At 47.7% G+C, this 18,389-nt stretch overlaps 1 protein-coding gene across 6 annotated transcripts in view; it reads left to right on the forward strand.

The window, feature by feature from the left end:
- Window positions 1–18,389, forward strand: part of TMEM63C (transmembrane protein 63C) — a 131,011-nt gene that overhangs the window by 26,068 nt on the left and 86,554 nt on the right. The gene's annotated exons all lie outside the window — the stretch shown is intronic.

Raw genomic sequence — 18,389 nt, forward strand, 5'->3', positions numbered from 1 at the left:
CCAGTTTCCTCATCTGTAACAGAGATGTAAGGCTTGCGTGACAACCTAGGTAAAGCCCTTAAACGGGGCCGCCCCTGGTAAGCACTATTTGAGTATGAGTTCATAATTGGTGACACTATTTGCTGGGCTCTTGTTCTGTACCAGGCAGGGTGCTAAGCCTTGAGCAGAAGCCGGCTTGGTTAACCCTCTCAAGCAGAAGTTCAGTCATCCCCCCATTGTATGGATGAGGAGGTTGAGGCACAGAGAAACTAAGTCGCATGGCCAGCGTCATCCCGGGAAGTGACGGAGCCTGGATTCCAACTAAGGCACAGGCTCTCGGCCTCTGTACAGCCGGAATCACCCTGAGACCCAGGGGGACCTCTGATTTGGGAGAAGGGAAGACAACAGAAGGATTTATCCAGACACAGTGCTTGAACCAGAAGCTTCTGCCTGGAGCCCCATCCCCACCTCCCTCTTCCAGTCCTTCCCCTTCCTGCCTCCACTATTCTGAGGTGGGTACTGAGAGGCACAGGAGAAAGAGGGCCAGAGGGCAGAGACACTTGGCCAGTGTGTGTCAGTGGGGACGGGGAGGAAGCAGAGAAAGCTTTAGAGACACTGCAGGAATAATGGTGCCACCACTACCTCAATTTCCTGGGCTGTCATAGCTCACTCATCTGGCCTATTCCCATTATGTTACGGAAGGCTAACATCATAAATAAGTGTTTATTGCTTCCTCATCTGGTTGATTAAAACAAGGGCAATCCCTGAACATGAGCACCATATGCTTAGCAGCTCAGCCTATAGTTTTGAGCCATCAGTTGTTGTTTTCTCTGTATTTTATCAGAGTACATCAAAATAAAAAGGGGGCCCGGAAACCTTTCCATGTCCTCAAAGGGTTCTACATGTAAGCAAAAGAACAGCTTGCAAAGGGGCTGCATTCTGAGAATCTGGTAGCTCTGTGACTCCAGTGGCTACAGGGCAGACACAGGGATGCACAAATGGCCTTTTTCCCTTTAGAGCTGCTTTGTGTCACAATCATGGCTGTCTGGGCCCTCTTCGGTAAGCTCTGCGGGCCTCCAGCACTGGCTGGGGAGGGAGGGAGCCTGGAGAGCTTCATTTGGGCTATATTGATTGAAGATCTCCATTCCCTAAATACCTTGAGAGTCGGGCAGTATTTCTAATTTTATTTTGCATATGGGTGTGTGGTGGGAAGGTGTGCGTCTGGATATGTGTGTGTGTGTGTGTGTGTGTGTGTGAGGGGAGGGAGAGAGAGAAGCTAAATGAACGTGGGAAGATGGCAGTGGGGGAAGGGAATATTCAGCCAGGAAAGAGTCTGGCTGTGGAAACGCAAATGGACAAGACCAATTACTTAGAAATATAGTTTATCAACTGGAGAGGACATTAGAGCTTCAGAGCTAGAGCTAGTATTTCTTCAGTGGCCCCCCCACCTCCCCTCCCCACCCATATCACTTAGTGAACTGAGTAAGAGGAAGTACAACTGAATGTTGTTTTGTTTTTCTAAACAAAATTCTAAAATTGGTGCTTATCCCTGACAAAATCAATAGGGAGGTCAATTTGAAAACTTCACCTGGATTCTGGACCCCTCAGAATTAAACAGACTAGGAATGAACATTTTATTGCTACTTACCAGCTGTGGGCCCTGGAGCAGGTCACTTAACCTCTCTGTTCTCAGCCTTCTCATCCCTAAAATGGGGTGAAGATGTTACCTCGTGGTGATGATGATCAAATGGGATAATGTTATTTAAGCACCTCTGTCCTGGCAGGAGGTGGGACAATGTTAGCTCCTTCCTCCTAGCTCCCTTCTGGGCCCTTATCTTTACCCACAAGAACATCTTGCCTTTCCAGCTGAAGCAAGAGCTCCTGGGCTATGCTGGAAATATTTTGGGGTCCCTTCCATATCTCATAACAGGATGATTTGCCCAGCAGAGACCCTGAATACTAGTGTGTTGACTAATGAGTTGACAGTGGTCTCTCTCAGAGAGGAAAAGCGATGTTCCAAGGTCCTTAAAATGTCTGGTAAGGACACAGCCACCATTGATCTTGCATCCTGCTACTACCCACCCCAACTAGAGTCTCATCCTCCATAAACAGCATCAGAAAATAATTTATAAGCTACACTCCTCATTGCCCTTGTCATATTTTCTTATAGTTAAGCCATGACTGTACCTGCAGGCGGTCCCAAGAGAACAAGAGCACAGACAGGCATCTGATTGCTGCCGAGCACTTTCCCAGAAATATGTGCCATAAATCTTGCTATTTGGTGCTATTCTTTGAATAAAATAAATTCCCTCCCAAGAGGCAATCTTTCCATTTTGCCTTAAAGTGTTGTGTACCGAGAGAGGAACTCTATGCAGCAAGCAGCTTCTCCCTTGGGTGGGGAATCCCACACACATGTCTCTCCGGCCCTACAGCTCCTAGCAGTTTAGGATGGAGAACATTCCAAGATGCAAGGGGCCACAATGAAGGAGGCTGTAGGGATTTTCCTCCATTCTCATACTCTTATTATATCATATTGATCAAGGTGAAGATAAACTGGGGTCTTAAGGTTAACTGGTGCCCTGAAATTAAGACTTCAATAGACATCCTCAGACAGGATGCTCTTTGCTGCAGATAGCAAGTCATAGCCAAGGGCAACCACAGAGTGCTCCTGAAGTCTCAGAAGGCTTAGTGAGACGCCATCCCTGCCTGGCTGGATCCAAAAAACATGTAAGTGTAATAATCTTTGTCTTAGCGAACCAAATACATGGAAATTGTATTATTACAAAATTTCTATTTGGAGGTGGTAATGTACTTGGCCAACTACGTCTTCATTTTAGCAACAACAACATTACTTTGATGTAATAAAGTGCTTTGCAGGCTACAAAGTACATCCACAAAATTAAAATTTTATTCCACGAGTCTCTCAACAGCCCTGTAGGCTAGCTGGGGCAAAAATTATTAAACCCATTTTTCTTATAAGGAAACTGAGTTCAGAGATTTGCTGCATGTTAATTTGCAAACCTTGCCTATGTTCGATTTAAAATGTGCCTTAATACACAAGAATCTCACTGATACTTAACTTTTCTGGAGTATCTCACATGCATAAAGGAAACAGGTATAGAGCATACTCCCTCAGCATAAAAGACTGGCATGATTTTTACGTGAGATATTTATGTAAAATTACATGAATAAAGCAAGCTTGCAGCACATTAATCAAATGCTCTCAAGCATTCTGCTGTTTGTGGTGCTGGAGAGTGTGTATGGAATTGGGAGCCGTGATGCTCATCAGCAAAGCCCACATGTCAAGGTAGGAACAGCAGGTCTGAATGTCACCCTCTGGGTGACAGGTAACCCCAGCAGTCCCCCTGGTGATTGATGCATAAGGCTGGAATTCTTGGCTTGGCTTGGCAGCACCTCCTTTGGAGTGTTCAGGCTGTGGAAAAACAAATGTGATCTTTTACCAATTAGCCATGGTTTCCAGGGACCAAGCGGGCAGTGCTGCTAGGGATGCCTATGCCTGTGGACCGGTGCACAGCGTAGCCAAGGTGGTGGCAGCAAGATGAACTGGCCCTTTGGTCTCAAAGCATGCAGGAGACAGAGGGAGAGAGAAAGAGGGGGCATAGGGAGGGAAAAGAGGAGGGAGGCAGAGGGCAGAGGGGAGAGGAGGGAGAAAGAGAGTGGAAAGAAAAGAAGAAGAGGGGCCAAGGGAGTGCATGCTCATGTGTTTGACATAATCTCACTTTATGTCTTCATGATGGAGGGCGCTCAGGGGCGCAGGGGAGATCAGCTGTCTCTGCTGAGAGCGCTGCAAGGCCAGGTGTCCAGGATGGGAGGGAATGAGGCAGAAGGTTGACATCTCAATTAGAGGAGGAGGGAGGTGAGACCAGGAAAGGCACTGCAGTGCCCTCGGCTGCTTGTGAAACTCTCAGATAGGTTGTAGTATGTTATAACCGTCACAGAGCAGCAGGCGGCCCAGACCTCACACTCCTGACCTCCACCCCCCTTCTGCCTCCATCTCCCCCAGTGATCCAGCAGAGATGGCCTGGGGCCTAGGAGAGAGGCAGTGTGGTGTGACCGGAAAAAAAAAAAAAGAAAGAGAGAAAGAAAGAAAGAAAGAAAAAGAAAGAAAGAAAAAGAAAGAAAGGAAGGAAGGAAGGAAGGAAGGAAGGAAGGAAGAAAGAAAGAAAGAAAGAAAGAAAGAAAGAAAGAAAGAAAGAAAGAAAGAGAAAGAAAAGAAAAGAAAGAAAAAAGCAAGTGCTTTTCGTGTGAGCTTTTAGTGCATGCTGGCCTTGGCCTGAATCCTTCTGTTTCCCATTTACTTGCTGCGTGATCTTGAGCACATTCCTTAGCTTCTCTGAACCTCAAATTCTCTGCCCATTAAATGGGGGTTTTAGCTAACTTGCATTTTGTCATCATTTTTTCACGACAAAGCTGCCAACTCAATAGCACCTGTCCTTTCTACTGAAACAGTCCCCTAGCTACCAGCCACCAAATACTCTTGCTTGCTGCCTAGCACCTACTGCATCCATGATGATCTTGTTTGTATGTCTGTTCACTTTTTTATTGCTTCTTTTCATCGGATAGACTGTAAACCCCCAAGAACAGGGACTTACCCACCAGCTTTGTTTCTGTAGCTTAGATCCAGCATAGAGCCTGGGACATAAATATTAGCATAAATAAGAGGCAGCTTGGGGGACAGAGAGCATGAGGGAACTCTTTGGGGTGTAAAAAAATCTATACCTTGGTTGTGGTGATAGTTACATGACTATATGTTTGTCAAAACTTATAGAACTGTTTATACCTCAATATCTGACCTTTAAAAAAATAGGCTCTAGGGAGCAATGGATAAACAGAATTCAACTCATAAAGATTCATATTTCTGGATGTTTGTTATGTGTCAGGCTGATAGGGGGCCAAGTGCCTTTGCATTGGTTAACTTATTAAATCCTTACAACAGCTCTGTCTACTGAAGGTCTGACTCTACCGATTTTGTAGAGGGAGAAGTGGAGACTCAGAATGGTTGTGAGATTTGCCAAGATTGCAAAGCGTGCCGGCAGCAGAAATAAAATCTGGGTCGCGTGATTCCAGTGTCCAAGTCCCACCGGATGTGATTCCTTCTGTCTTTCACACCTAAACCCTGACACTGACGTAGAAATAAAGAGCCTGTTTTCCTGATGGCAAAGTAACATGTTATGCTAATGTTGATCTCTCTTACACTTTAGTATGAATTAGCCAGCCAAAATCTTTTCTCAATGACACAGGGTGTAGAGAGAATGGGCTTTTTGGAAAAAAAAAAAAAAAAAAAAGAATGGGCTTTTTGCTGGAGATCAGGAATGGGATGGGATGGGGGAGTGGAATTAATATAAACAGGCCTGCAGTAGTGGATGGAAGTGTCAGATGGGACCAGGAGATAAAAGGGAGCCAAAGGAGAGGGTCCGGAAGAGCAATGAGAGGACAGGCTCTGGGGTCCGATTATCTAGGCTCAGATTGTTTCACCAGTCACTTGTACAACCTTGAGCAAGTCAGTTGACCTTTCTGTGTCTCACGTTCCTTATCTGTAAAGCAGGGTTAATTATGATTCCCACCTCATAGAGATGCTATATAGACTAAACCAGATCACATCCATAATGCACTTAGAATGGTGGCTGGCATAGTAAGTATTAAATAAGTGGCAGCTGGTGTGCCTAATTTTTTTCTTTTTTAAAAAAGATTTAATTAATTAACTAAATTTATTTATTTATTCATGAGAGACACACAGAGAGAGGCAGAGATATAGGCAGAGGGAGAAGCGGGCTCCCTGCATGGAGCCTGTTGCAGGACTCAATCCCAGGACCCCGGGACCACGCCCTGAGCCGAAGGAGACGCTCAACCACTAAGCCACCCAGGCGTCCCTAGTGTACCTAATCTTAATTAATTAAACATGGGTTTAAACCAAGATGGAAGTTTGCCTCACTCTCACACAAATGAAGTTTAAAGGAGCCAGTCCAGGGCTGGTAGGGAAGTGTCATGATCACATGGGACCCAGATTCTTTCTATTTTGTTGTCCCATCTTCCTGAGCGTGTTGTCTCATGGCCCAGAATGGTTGCTCCTGTCCCACCCATCATGTCCATATTCCAGCCAGCAAGAAGGAGAAAAAGATAAAGGACATACCCCTCTCTTTAAGGATATCTCCCGGAAGTCACACGCAACACATCCACTTACCTCTCATTAGCCAGGACTTAGTCAACGTGGCCACACCTAGCTATAGGTACCTATGGAATCAGCTAAAATCTATGGGTTGTATTGACCCAGAGGGAAAGGAACATTAATTTGGAGGCCAGCCTTGGCGCTTTTTCTTCTACTATGGGAAATTTTAGACACATCAAGTTATCCAGCCCCCAGGTCTCCGTACAGAAGCAGGAGTTTCCTAGCATTTTCGATGTCTTTAAGATTCTGTTTCCTCATTGGTCAAATGAGGCTATTACCTCTGCCTTTTCCCACCCTCCCACGGACCCATACCGTCCTTCGGGCATTTCTCCTCACAGAAACAGGCCCAAGGAAAGCAGCTCCAGCCTGACAAAGCCCTGACCTCCAATGAACATGGGCAGTGAGCGCTACTGGCAGCCGTGCTCAGTGTCCCAGACCATCTGGCCAGTTCAGCAAGCTTGACAGCTGGCCCTGGATGAGGCAGAAAGGGGAGATAGAAAAGATGTACTTTATTTTTTAATTTTAAAAGACCATACGAGTAACATTTTTTGTATGAAAGTTTTAAATTTTAATGAAAAATAAAGCCAGAATCCTTTGATCCTAAACCCAGAGATAATAATCATTAGTATTTTGTGTGTGTCTTTCAATCTTCTATTCATTCTGATTTTTTCCTTTTAATTGTCAATTTGGCCTTACATCTTCATCCTCTTTTATAAAAATCAGTATTTAAAATTCCGCAATAGTAAGACAATCCTCCTATGTTGATAAATATATTTTCTAAACACCATTTTTGGGAAGATTTATTTATTTATTTATTTGAGAGAGTGAGAGAGCGCGCACGGGGAGGGGCAGACGGAGAGAATCTTTCAAGCACCCTCCCAGCGTGGAGCCCCCCCACGGGCTGGATCCCACAACTCATGAGATCATGAGCTGAGCTTAAAGCAAGAGTTGCCTAACCAACTGAGCCACCCAGACGCCCCCAACGTCATTTTTATTTATTTATTTATTTATTTTTAAGCTTTTATTTATTTATTCATGAGAGACACAGAGAGAGAGGCAGAGACGCAGGCAGAGGAAGAAGCAGGCCCCATGCATGGAGATCTATGTGGGACTCGATCCGGGGATTCCAGGACCACGCCCTGGGCCAAAGGCAGACGCTAAACCACTGAGCCACTCAAGGATCCCCAGCCCAACGTCATTTTTAATGGCCAGCCTGATTGTTTCTATTACAGAAGGGACACAGTTTAGGATGGATACACCAGAATTTGGCTTTGACCTTAGTGTCTGGTCAAACTATGCCCTTCAGTTTCATCTACAGCCTTGGTCTTTGAAAGGCTGAATTGAAGAGCTTAAGTTCAGACTTCATTGTCATTTCTGGGCTCCCTGGACTAGTGTATGATCCATGATTCTGTGACCATGTTACATAATCTTTGCATCCAAGAAGCATAATAACCTCTGTGATACACATATGGCATGTCATTTGGATTTACTGTTAATCATTACTTTCAAATGTCGATAACCTTCTAGATGTAGCGTGTAATGAATATCTCCTTTCATGCTTTAGTTGTTGAAATCCTATCAGCCAGTTAAAGCTTAAATATATATTTATTATTATAAGAGCAAAATGCTGGATCACTCATAATGGTTATAAACATGGTCCCTTTCATGTACAAAAATGATTACGAGTTTTCAAGTGTTTAAACATAGAAGGAAACATTGAAAACTAATTCAAATATTGAGAAGCATGTCAGCCAGATACTTTTTGAGGCAACAACAGTAAAACATTAAAATAATACTATGAAACAGAATAATGGAAAGCAGATTATATCCTAGTTCTGATTTTTGTAGAATTGTTTGGTATGCTTGCATTTCGTAACACTAAACCAAATAATCTTTAAGAATATCAATTTTTAGTTACTCTGTTCTTTGTAGGCCGTTAAGTCTTTAATAAAAAAGTCCAATTGTGAATACCTTTACAATTGATCTTGTAAAGATAAGCTAAAAACAGGATGTCAATCAGCCTCCCAATTTCATGAGGAAGAAAACCTCTATCATATGTAACAGTATCCATGGTGAATCGTGTCTGACCCAACGTGGCAAGGAATATAAAGAACATAAAGAGAAGACATTATCGGAAAAAGTGAGGATCATGCTCCTCCACCATCATCAATCAAAATGAAGCACTGATTTATTAGCACAAATGTGCATAATATATAGAGTAGAGGAGCAAGGGGCCACTACTGGCTCTAGGGGGGTGTTATTCTTGTACCGTCATGTTACACTGTTCAGCACTGACAATGCAATTCATTAACAGTGAAGTTATCATCAAGAATAATCTCGGATACAATTTTAGATGTACTCCTTCATCAGAAACATTTGTTCCATGAAGGTGATAGTAGACGTTGGCCTGGACTGCGGCTGAATACTGGTCTCAACACTTGGCCACCTGGCATTCAACCAAAGCGTGTATTGAGTGCATCTCTAATTTTAGATTATTTCTAATTTCTCACTATTATTAGCAACATTGCAATGAATGTCCTAGCACAAACAACCCCACGGGGCTCTATGATTATTTCTTTGGCTGAATTCCTACTAGGAGAGTGGCTGGATCTAAAGGATTCCTATTGCCAAACTACCCTCCTGAAACTTGGTACCAGCTTCCCTCCCACGAGAGGAGTAGAGTAGGGAGAGATTGTATCCTGGCTCCTCCTCAGCGATGGCAGCCGCATTTGCAGCCTCCCACAGCGGTTGGCAGTTGGGTGGTTGAGAGTAGCATCCTTCAGACTGTTCCAAACCCTTCTGGATCCCATCATTGTGATTACGGCTATAATTTGTTTTGTGTTTATCTTCTTTCTGGCATTGTGGTAGACTCTTTAGGTACTTCTTGCATTTTAATCCTCACGATGATGATGCAAAGTAAATATTACTGGCCTAAATTTATAGATAAGGAAACTGAAGCCCAAGGGTTGGGTGGCCCTGCTCCTGGCTAATGAAAGCTTCCAGAGGCCTGGCCAAAGAATAACCTGAAAGCCTTCTCTTGCAAACAAATGAAACCTGTAAGGTCCAATCCCCATGACCCTAACTATTCAACCCTGGGGGCAGCTAAAGGGGCCCCCCCACCCTTCTAGGCTGCATCCATTTCCAGCCAGGGCTTGAAGGTGGAAGAAAGGGGAAAGGCGAAAGGCAGTGCTTATGAAACCCTCCTCTGCTTTGGGTTCGGCTCTGTGTTGGGCACTTTACATGCATTGTTGCTTCTTGGTTATTGCTGAAGGAAACTGCATCAGAGCCTCTGCCTTCCTGGAGTGAGCTGCCCCTCCATCTGGGGTGTGTGTGTGTGTGTGTGTGTGTGTGTGTAGTAGCAGACTCTAATGGCACCAGGAGCAGGTCAAGATTGTTGGTCACTGAATCCTCCAACACAGCAGGGTGACAGCTGACCGCTGGGACGGGGACGGGGTAAACAGTGATCACATGCCCAGGATTTGATATACATGGTCTCGTGGAGGTCTCAACTGCCTGGTGAGACAATCTCCACATCCTCCTGGGGCAGAGCCGGGGGCTGGGGAAAGTGTTCCAGCGGTGCCAGCTGGTGAATGGTGAGGGACCCCAGTAGTCCAGGAGAGATGCGCATCCTTTCTCTGATCTGGACCAGAAGACATACTTCAGTACATTTCTGTACTCTTGTAAGAGTCTGAAGCCTTGAGGAAGAAACAAAGAGCCTGCAGGCCATCCCCCCACCCCCACCACCCAGGAGCAGCCAGGCTGCCATTCTGAGGCCCTGCAGGGGGAGATGCACTGTCCCTGAGTTGAGGGCAACCCTTGAGGGTGGACTGTAGGGAGCCTGAATAAGGCGCTGCACACTGACCCTCTAGCCTGGAGCAGAACTGCCTGGGCCTTATGGGTGGTGGCAGTGAGGACCCGCCCCTCCTTCCTTCTCTTTTCCACTTCTGGACTCGGGATGTGAGGTGTCAAGGCCTAGAGCAGGTGGGGAAGGAGCTGGTCGGCTCACCCCCCGCCCCCGCATCCTTCAGCAGAGGCACCCACAGCACCCTACGGGGCATTGCCGCAGGATCCCAGAGCCACACAGATAGGGGGGTCAATCTGACTCAGTCACTGTCCAGTTATGTGACCTGGAGCAAGTTACCTAACTTCTCTGAGCCTCAGTTCAAGCCATAGAATGTGGCACACTAACCACTTCTTGTCAGTGGGTCTAAGATTGACCGAGTGAAGGCTCTTGCCCCATTGCCACCCCCGTCAGAAGCCAGCCCTGACTCACCATCTCCGGTGCCCACCGGACCGGGAGCCTCCCCCAGCAGAACCCTGGGACTCCTGGGGCCCCAAGGCCCCATCTGGAGTGCTCCAGGATTTTACCCAAGGCCCTGTAGGCTACACACTCACTCTAGCCTTCAGCCCTTTCCACCTGGACCACACTCCCTGCCCCTCTGCCTGCCTTATTGTACTCATCCTTCAGGCTTCCCAATTGCTGTCACTTTCTGCGGGAAACCTTCCCTAAGCCTCCAAGTCTGACTAACGTGTGTCCTTCTACCACCAAATCACACTGTTTTTTGTTTTTGTTTTTTTAAGATTTCATTTATTTATTCACGAAAGACACACAGAGAGAGGCAGAGACAGAAGGAGAAGCAGGCTCCATGCAGGGAGCCCTATGCAGGACTTGATCCTGGGACTGCGGGATCACACCCTGAGTCAAAGGCAGACACCCAACTGCTGAGCCACCCAGGCGTCCCCACCAGTTTTAATGGCTTGGTCGGTTGTCCTCTGTTGGACTGTGAACTCAGGAAGGACAGAGAGGGTTCTGCCCACGTTTTTACCAGCAATGCCCAGAATGGAAGCTGGCCGAGGGCAGATGTTCAGGACATGTTCACAGAATAGCAGAATAGAAGGAAAGGATCTGGGTGGAGAACCTGTGGGAGGCAGACCACTATAGACCATTTGAACCAGGGACTCCCAAGCAGAAAAGAAAGGGGACAGAACTTGAACCATCATGGTAGCAGAGACCTTGTCTTTTTCATTCTCTCAGGCAAGAGAAGAGACCTCTAGGACTTCCCTGTACAGTTGTTCAGGTTCTGCACTTTACAATTCCAGGACAACGTTTTCACACTTAGATCAACATAGATTTTTATGGTTATTGTGACACTTTCCCAGCAGATGGCAGTAAAGTATCTTAAGTTAAGCCCCCCCCCCCCCTCCCGTTTGTGCAAATGCACTGTTGGGGCTATCTGGAGTGCTGGGCACATCTGTCTACCAGCCCTCCAATCTGCTGAGAAGTTGCCTGACACCCTCTTCCAGCCTTGTCCCACCTCCACAATTTTATGAACCACACTCAGGGCCTTAGCGTTGGCCTGGGAGCTTCAGGGGAAAGAGACGTTTAGCGTCAGAAATCCCGACCTGCATCTTTTGTTCCAAAGAAGGTAATTGTGATTGGAAGCCTTGGGTTCAAGTCCCAGCTGCTGCATCTCCTTGCGAGTGATCTTCGGCAAGGGACCTTGCAGTTCTGGGATCTGGGTTTCTCTTCTGCAAAGACTGCAGTAATATCCCTGCCGTTGAGGTTGTGGGGAACATGTGCTCCCCTGAACATGGCTGCACATCACTAGCTGTAAGGCACCTCTGCCCAGGAATATCCTGCATTAATGAAATGCAGGACTCTCCCCACTGCCCCTGGAAGGATATGCCACACTGTTGGGGCAGGGGTGTGCTGCGGACCCCATGAGTGCCCTTTTGTCACTACCCCCACCCCCCAGTCATCTTATCCTGAGGGATCTTTCTCCTGATCTCCACCACCACTCCATCCTCCCTCAGGGACTTTGGCCACTTCAGTCTCTGCCCCAGACTCCATCGTACAGTACAGTCAGTTAGCCAGTGAACAAATATTTATTGAGCATCTACTATGTGCCGGGCTCTGAGCCAGTCTCTACCTTCTCCTCGCTTACCATCTCATGGGAAGGGGCAAAAGATTTAGCATAGTTGCCATCTTATTTCTGAATCATCAGGCTCCATCCCATTCCTCTGGGACTCCAAGAAGAAAGAATCCTTGTCCACTCTCTCCCTTTCTAGTTCCTCGGCCACTTCATGCCTGGACACTGTAGATACCACTTTGGCCTCCCCATGATACATTACCCTCCAAGGTCCAGATCAAGAGAGGCTTTGCTGGGGTCTTCCCTGCCCTGCTCATCCTGCGCAAGGTTGAAGAAGCAGCGAAAAACTCACTATGGGTTTCACTTCCAGTTTGGTTTGGGTGTGAGAAGACAGGAAACTCAAAGTACTAGTGGCTTAAGTGATGCATTGCCCTCACATGTAGACAAAGTCTAGAGGCAGGCAGTCCAGAGCTAATACGGTCATTGTATAGTTTCAAGAAGGACTCTAGCTCTTTCTAGTACCCTCCTGTCATCTGTCAGCTGTAGTCCTCATCCTCATGGTAGAGGTGGCATTTCAGGGCTGGCAAAGTGCTTTATAATATCAGGCCCCAGGCCCCTTCTATAACATTTCCCCACCATTCTTAGGATGCAGCTTCCACTTCACAGTACAAAATGGCTGCTTGAGCTCCAGCCATCAAGTCAACATTCCGCCAGTGGGAATTAGGAAAGACACCTGAGCAAGGGCATACCCTTTCTACCTAAGAACATTCCCTGGAAGTTATTCACGATACTTCCACTTATCTCCACTGGTTAGAACTCAGTCACACGATCATATCTAGATGGCAAAGAAGCCTAGGAAATGGTCTTTATTTCAGATGAGTCCAATTGCTAAGGGGAGAGGAAAGAAGACGGTTATGGAGGAACCCTAAGAATTCTCTAGTGCTTCTTGCCTGTGAAGTACCATCTCCTTCCTACAGGAGGTGCCTCCATTAAGCAGTTTCCATGGCATAAATTGAGCCGGACCCTAACATCACAGAACAGGACTAAGGCAAAGGCAGTAAGAATGTCATTTCCTCTTTGTGTGGAAGTTGATGAGGGAACACAGGGCTAGCTGAGGACAAGACATGAGCCTGGGGCAGCACATTGACAAGTCCTTGAAACAGGCAGAGTGACATTCCTCTAGGGACTCAACTGCCTCCCATGTTCATACTTTGGAAGGGTAAAAGACAACCTTAGCCCGACCCCCAGGATCCTGTAAGTCTGCTTTAATGTAGAAAAATTCCTTTAGAAATTTCCCTTTATCTCTAAATCCCCAAGATACGTGTCCCAAGCATATGAGCCACCGATATACATCTGAAGGGTCTCATGACTCAGATTTTATTAGAGGGTTATAAATGGCTTTTCCCAAAAGTATCCAGTCCCCTCAAGGTCCTGGGAACCTTGCTTCCAATAGTCCTTAGAGAGTACGCTATCCTCACACCTCTCCCAACTCCCAGGTATATAATCAGCCCTGTCCCTGTGCTTTAATAAAACCACCATTTTGCACCAAAGACGTCTCAAGAATTCTTTCTTGGTCTTCGGCTCCAGACCTCACCTGTATTCCAGAACTTCATCAGAAGTAACCATTGTATTTGGTTGTGATTAGCATGATGACAACATTCAGTACTGCAACACCCTCCCAAACCCCCCACCCGCCCAGCTCTCAGCGGCCCAGACCGATTCTTTGCAGGTTCCGATTTGGCATCCCTGCCCCCCACACCCCAAAGTCTCCCACGCATCCAACACTGCCCCCTCATCTCTTTCTAGAGCAGAATCTGACTGAAGTGAAGGTGTGGGGAGCCGTGAGGGGGAGGCCCTGTGACAGCGGCTGCTGCAGGCAGGAGCGGTGGCGGTTGCCTTGGTGAGCTGGGCAGAGGTTTCTAGAATGCTGCTAAATGTGCTTTCCTGACCCGCCACCACATTCTCTTTCTTGCTTAGGAGACACTTTGTGGGGGCTGAGGCCCCTTGGTCCCACCTTGCTGTCTGCTCCCACTCTTTTGAAATACTCCTTTGCCTATTCATCACCTCTTCCTGTAAGAAGGGGAACACAAGCCCTCAGGCACCCCAGGGCAGGGAATGAGGGATGGGGCATTGACACTGTCCAGTGCCCCCCAGCTCCCCGTTCCCCGCCCTGCATCCTCATAGCTGCCTTGTGCATTAGGTACCTCATCCCCATTGGACAGATTGGACCTCCGAGCCTGAGGCCTGCTAAGCAGTTGGCACTGGCCAGCCAGATAGCAGGTGGCAGCCCTGAGACTGGGACCAGCTCTCTGACTCTCGAGCCATGGCATTTTCATGAGTTATATATTCCAGGTAGGGTTTTGTGTGTGTGTGTGTTTTAAATATTTTATTTATTTATTCATGAAAGACACAGAGAGAGAGGCAGAGATATAGGCAGAGGGAGAAGCAGGCTCCCAGCAGTCTCCCGATGGACGACTCGATCCCAGGACCCCAGGATCATGACCTGAGCCAAAAGCAGACGCTCAACCACTGAGCCACACAGGTGTCCCTAGAAGATTTTAAATTAAGGCATGCAGGCGTGTGTGTGTGTGTGTGTGTGTGTGTAGGTGTCTGAGTGTTTGGGTACCAGGATGCTGTGTGCATGAGTGAGAGGGTATTTGTATGTGGGAAGAGGGGTACAACTCTTTTAGAACACCTGGTTCTTGGGATACCTGGCTGGCTCAGTCAGTGGAGTGTGGGGGACTCTTAATCTCAGAGTTGTGAGTTTGGGCCCCATGTTGGGAGTAAAGATTACTTAAAAAGAAAATTTCATTTTTTAAATTAATTAATTAATTTTTTACATTTTTTATTTAAATTCAATTTGCCAATGTATAGTATAACATCCAGTGCCCATCCCAATAAGTGCCATCCTCAGTGCCCGTCACCCAGTTACCCCAGCCCCCCACATGCCTCCCCTTCCATAACCCTTTGTTCATTTCCCAGAGTTAGGAGTCTCTCATGGTTTGTCACCCTAATTTTTCCCACTCAGTTCCCCTTCTTTCCCTTTAAAAATAAAATTTTTTTTTTTAATTTTTTTTTTATTTATTTATGATAGTCACAGAGAGAGAAAGAGAGAGGCAGAGACATAGGCAGAGGGAGAAGCAGGCTCCATGCACCGGAAGCCCGATGTGGGATTCGATCCCGGGTCTCCAGGATCACGCCCTGGGCCAAAGTCAGGCGCCAAACCGCTGCGCCACCCAGGGATCCCTAAAAATAAAATTTTAAGAGACACCTTGGTGCCCGTGTTTCAGCGTCTGAGCTCTGAAGGCAGATGCCAAGTTTGCTTTTGCACACTGCATTGTAGTCTTTAAACAATGGTTTCTCATTTTCAGGAGGAATCTATGAAGTCGGAACCACACAAAGCTGCAGTAAGTGAGGGTCTTCTTCTGCCCCACTGCTCCCAGTCCCTGGTTCTCCTCCCCAGGGATCGCTATTGTCACCATTGCTTGTGTCCTCTTCCAGGGCCAGTCTGCAGGTGGGAGCCTCTATATGAGGGTGCTCGCACACGCACACACAGTAGTCTACCGGCACACGGCTATGCACTCTGCTTTATTTTCTGTTTGTGCCAATGTACTCCTTGGGCTATCAGCCGGACTGGGTGCATCTGCCTCCTGACCCTCCGAGCTGCTAAGTTGCCCAGCACCCTTTCCCAGCCTGATTGCTCTACCTGGTGGTTGTTCATGTCCCTGGACACATAGAGCACATCGGCCTTTTTCTTTTTAATTTTAATTTTTTTAAGGATTTATTTATTTGAAGGGGGGGAGGGAGAAAGAGTAAGCACCAGTTGGGGGAGGGGCAGAGAGGGAGGTAGAGATGCAGGCTTTCTGCTGAGTATGGGGCATCGCTCGGTATGGGGCATCGTATCCCATCGTGCAGATGCACCATGATTTATTTGATGTGCCCTACTGGGTGAGTACAAATTGTTTCCAGCTGTTACCTACAGTCCTTTTTTTTTTTTTCCTATTTATTTATTTAAGTGATCTCTACACCCACCGTGGGGCTCAAACTCACAACCCTGAGATCAAGAGTCCCATGCCCTACTGACTGAGCCAGCCAGGTGCCCCTGTTACCTAGAGGGCACAGGTCTTGAGTGAGTGCCTGCCCATGCATTTTAGCCCGAGTGGGTGTGTCTATCCTTCAGAACAGGGTATGAAGGAGGGACCCAGCCTCTTGTGCCTCACTTTCTGAATCCATAGGTGACAATAATCAGAGCACCCTCCTCACCACATGGGGATGAAATGAAATGATGCGTGCCGAGTGTCTAGCATGGTGCTCCGCTCAGGGAGCCCTCTCTTGGGGTGAGAGGACAGAGATGGGGTGCGTAGGGGCCAGCTGCTCCGCAGGGGGCTGCCCAGCACCTCTCCTGTAGGTCACCAAGGTAAATGAGAGGAGCCTCGGCCTGGGAAGTCCCCTGCTCTGGTGATCGGAGTCAGGGAGATTCATGCCTTAGGTGCCATAAGGAGGAGAAGCAGGGGGCAGGGAGTTGTGGGTGCGGGGCCCCAGCAGCTGCATTGGAGCCAGAGTGAGGAGCAGGCCTGGTTTTCCTGCTGAGTCATTCCCACTGGAGCTTCAGAGGAGGGGGGCAGGCCTGCTGTGAGAGAGAGATTGAGAGAGAGAGAGAGAGAGCAGCTCTAGCTTGGTGTGAGCTCTCAGCACACACACACACACACACACCCCTCTCAGCTTAAGAAGGAGGAGCCCCTCCTAGCAGAGAGAGGCTTTGTTCCCCACAAGATGTAAAAGCCAAGGAGACAAGAGAAAGGCAGCTGCCACTGTCCCTGTCATGTTTCCACCCCTCTCTCTGTCCTCACCCCATTTCATGTTTTTTTTTTAATTTTTTAAAATTTAAATTCAATTCCCTCACCCCATTTCTACCAGCCTTCTCTTCCATCCAACCCCCAACCCTACCCCTAGGGCAGCTAACTGTCCCGGATGGCCGAGGACAAGGGACAATCCCAGGGACAGGTCGGTCACCCTACACGCATCTCCACTTCACCGCCTCGTCCTGCACCTGCCCGCTGTAAATCACGCCCTCACAGAGGAAAGGAGCCTTCCTGCCTCTGATGTGGTATTTTGATGTGACAGAATTTTATGAGACTTGTCCCGCGCCGCGGGGGACAGAAATGAATGAGGCTGGGGCCCTGGGTCCAAAGGGACTCCCACCGGGTGGGGTGAAGAGGTGAAGGATGGAATCCTTCCCCCAGAGCCAGCTGGGCACTGGGTCCCGAGGCGAGGCTCTAAGTAGCCGGTGGGCTCAGAGCACGGCTGGAGGGTGGACATAGCGCTTCCTTCCACTGAAAGTCATTTTTTTGGTCTTAGTACAAAAATCCCCAAACCCGAATGTTGTCTAACACCCAACTCTAGACCCTTCCAGGCATATCTCTGTTCATGTGGACCTGGTTTATGGAAAAAGATCAAAAACAAAAACCCAAACCTGAATTGGACAAGATCCAAACAGGGAACGTGTTTACCTTTGTCTCTAACCACAGCCTTTAACATGCCTTGTCAAATCTTTTCTGTCCCTGAACAATAGTCCAGTCAGATTCCTAGTTTTCTGATCAGATTTCCTTTTTTTTTTTCTTTTTTTTTCTAATTATTAAAAACCCAGGGGCAGCCCAGGTAGCTCAGTGGGTTAGAGCTGCCTTCAGCCCACGGTGTGATCCAGGAGACCCGGGATCAAGTCCCACCTCGGGCTCCCTGGGGCAGGGAGCCTGCTTCTCCCTCTGCCTGTGTCTCTGCCCCACTCTCTCTCTCTCTCTCTCAATCTGTGTCTCTCATGAATAAATAAATAAAATCTTAAAAAAAAAAAAAAACAGGAGAATCCAGTCCGATTTAAGAATCAAACATCATAGGCAAATCTAGGGTGATTCTCCTCCAAGCAAGGCTAACCATGGGGGCTTCTCCTCCCTCCCCCACCATCAGAATGCTCTCACCTCCAGGGTTTGGGGTGAGGGTGTGATGGGGAGGCCATGAGAGCTGGGGGGTGGGGCGGCCAGCCACGGGTCTTGTTTTCTTGTCCAGCACTCCCTTATGACCAGTACTTCCCAGGGCTAGCTTCCAAATGGGGTGTAGTTGAGTTCTCTGGGCAGAGGCTCCTCTGCCTAGACATTTTCCTATATACCCAGTCAACTCTGGCGCTGGAACCCACCCCTGGAATTCCTCCCCAGCTCCCCCCACCCTCCACAGGAAACTCTTGTAGGCTTGCCTGGCCAGATGGAGGCAGGCAGGCCAGCCCCCTCCACTGCCCCTGGTGTCTCTGTCCATTCTCCTTCCCATCCCCCTTCTCAGAGGCCAAGGGCAGGTACCCAGCTGAG

Source organism: Canis aureus, chromosome 9 (assembly GCF_053574225.1).
Source record: "Canis aureus isolate CA01 chromosome 9, VMU_Caureus_v.1.0, whole genome shotgun sequence".
Classification (NCBI taxonomy): Eukaryota; Metazoa; Chordata; class Mammalia; order Carnivora; family Canidae; genus Canis; species Canis aureus.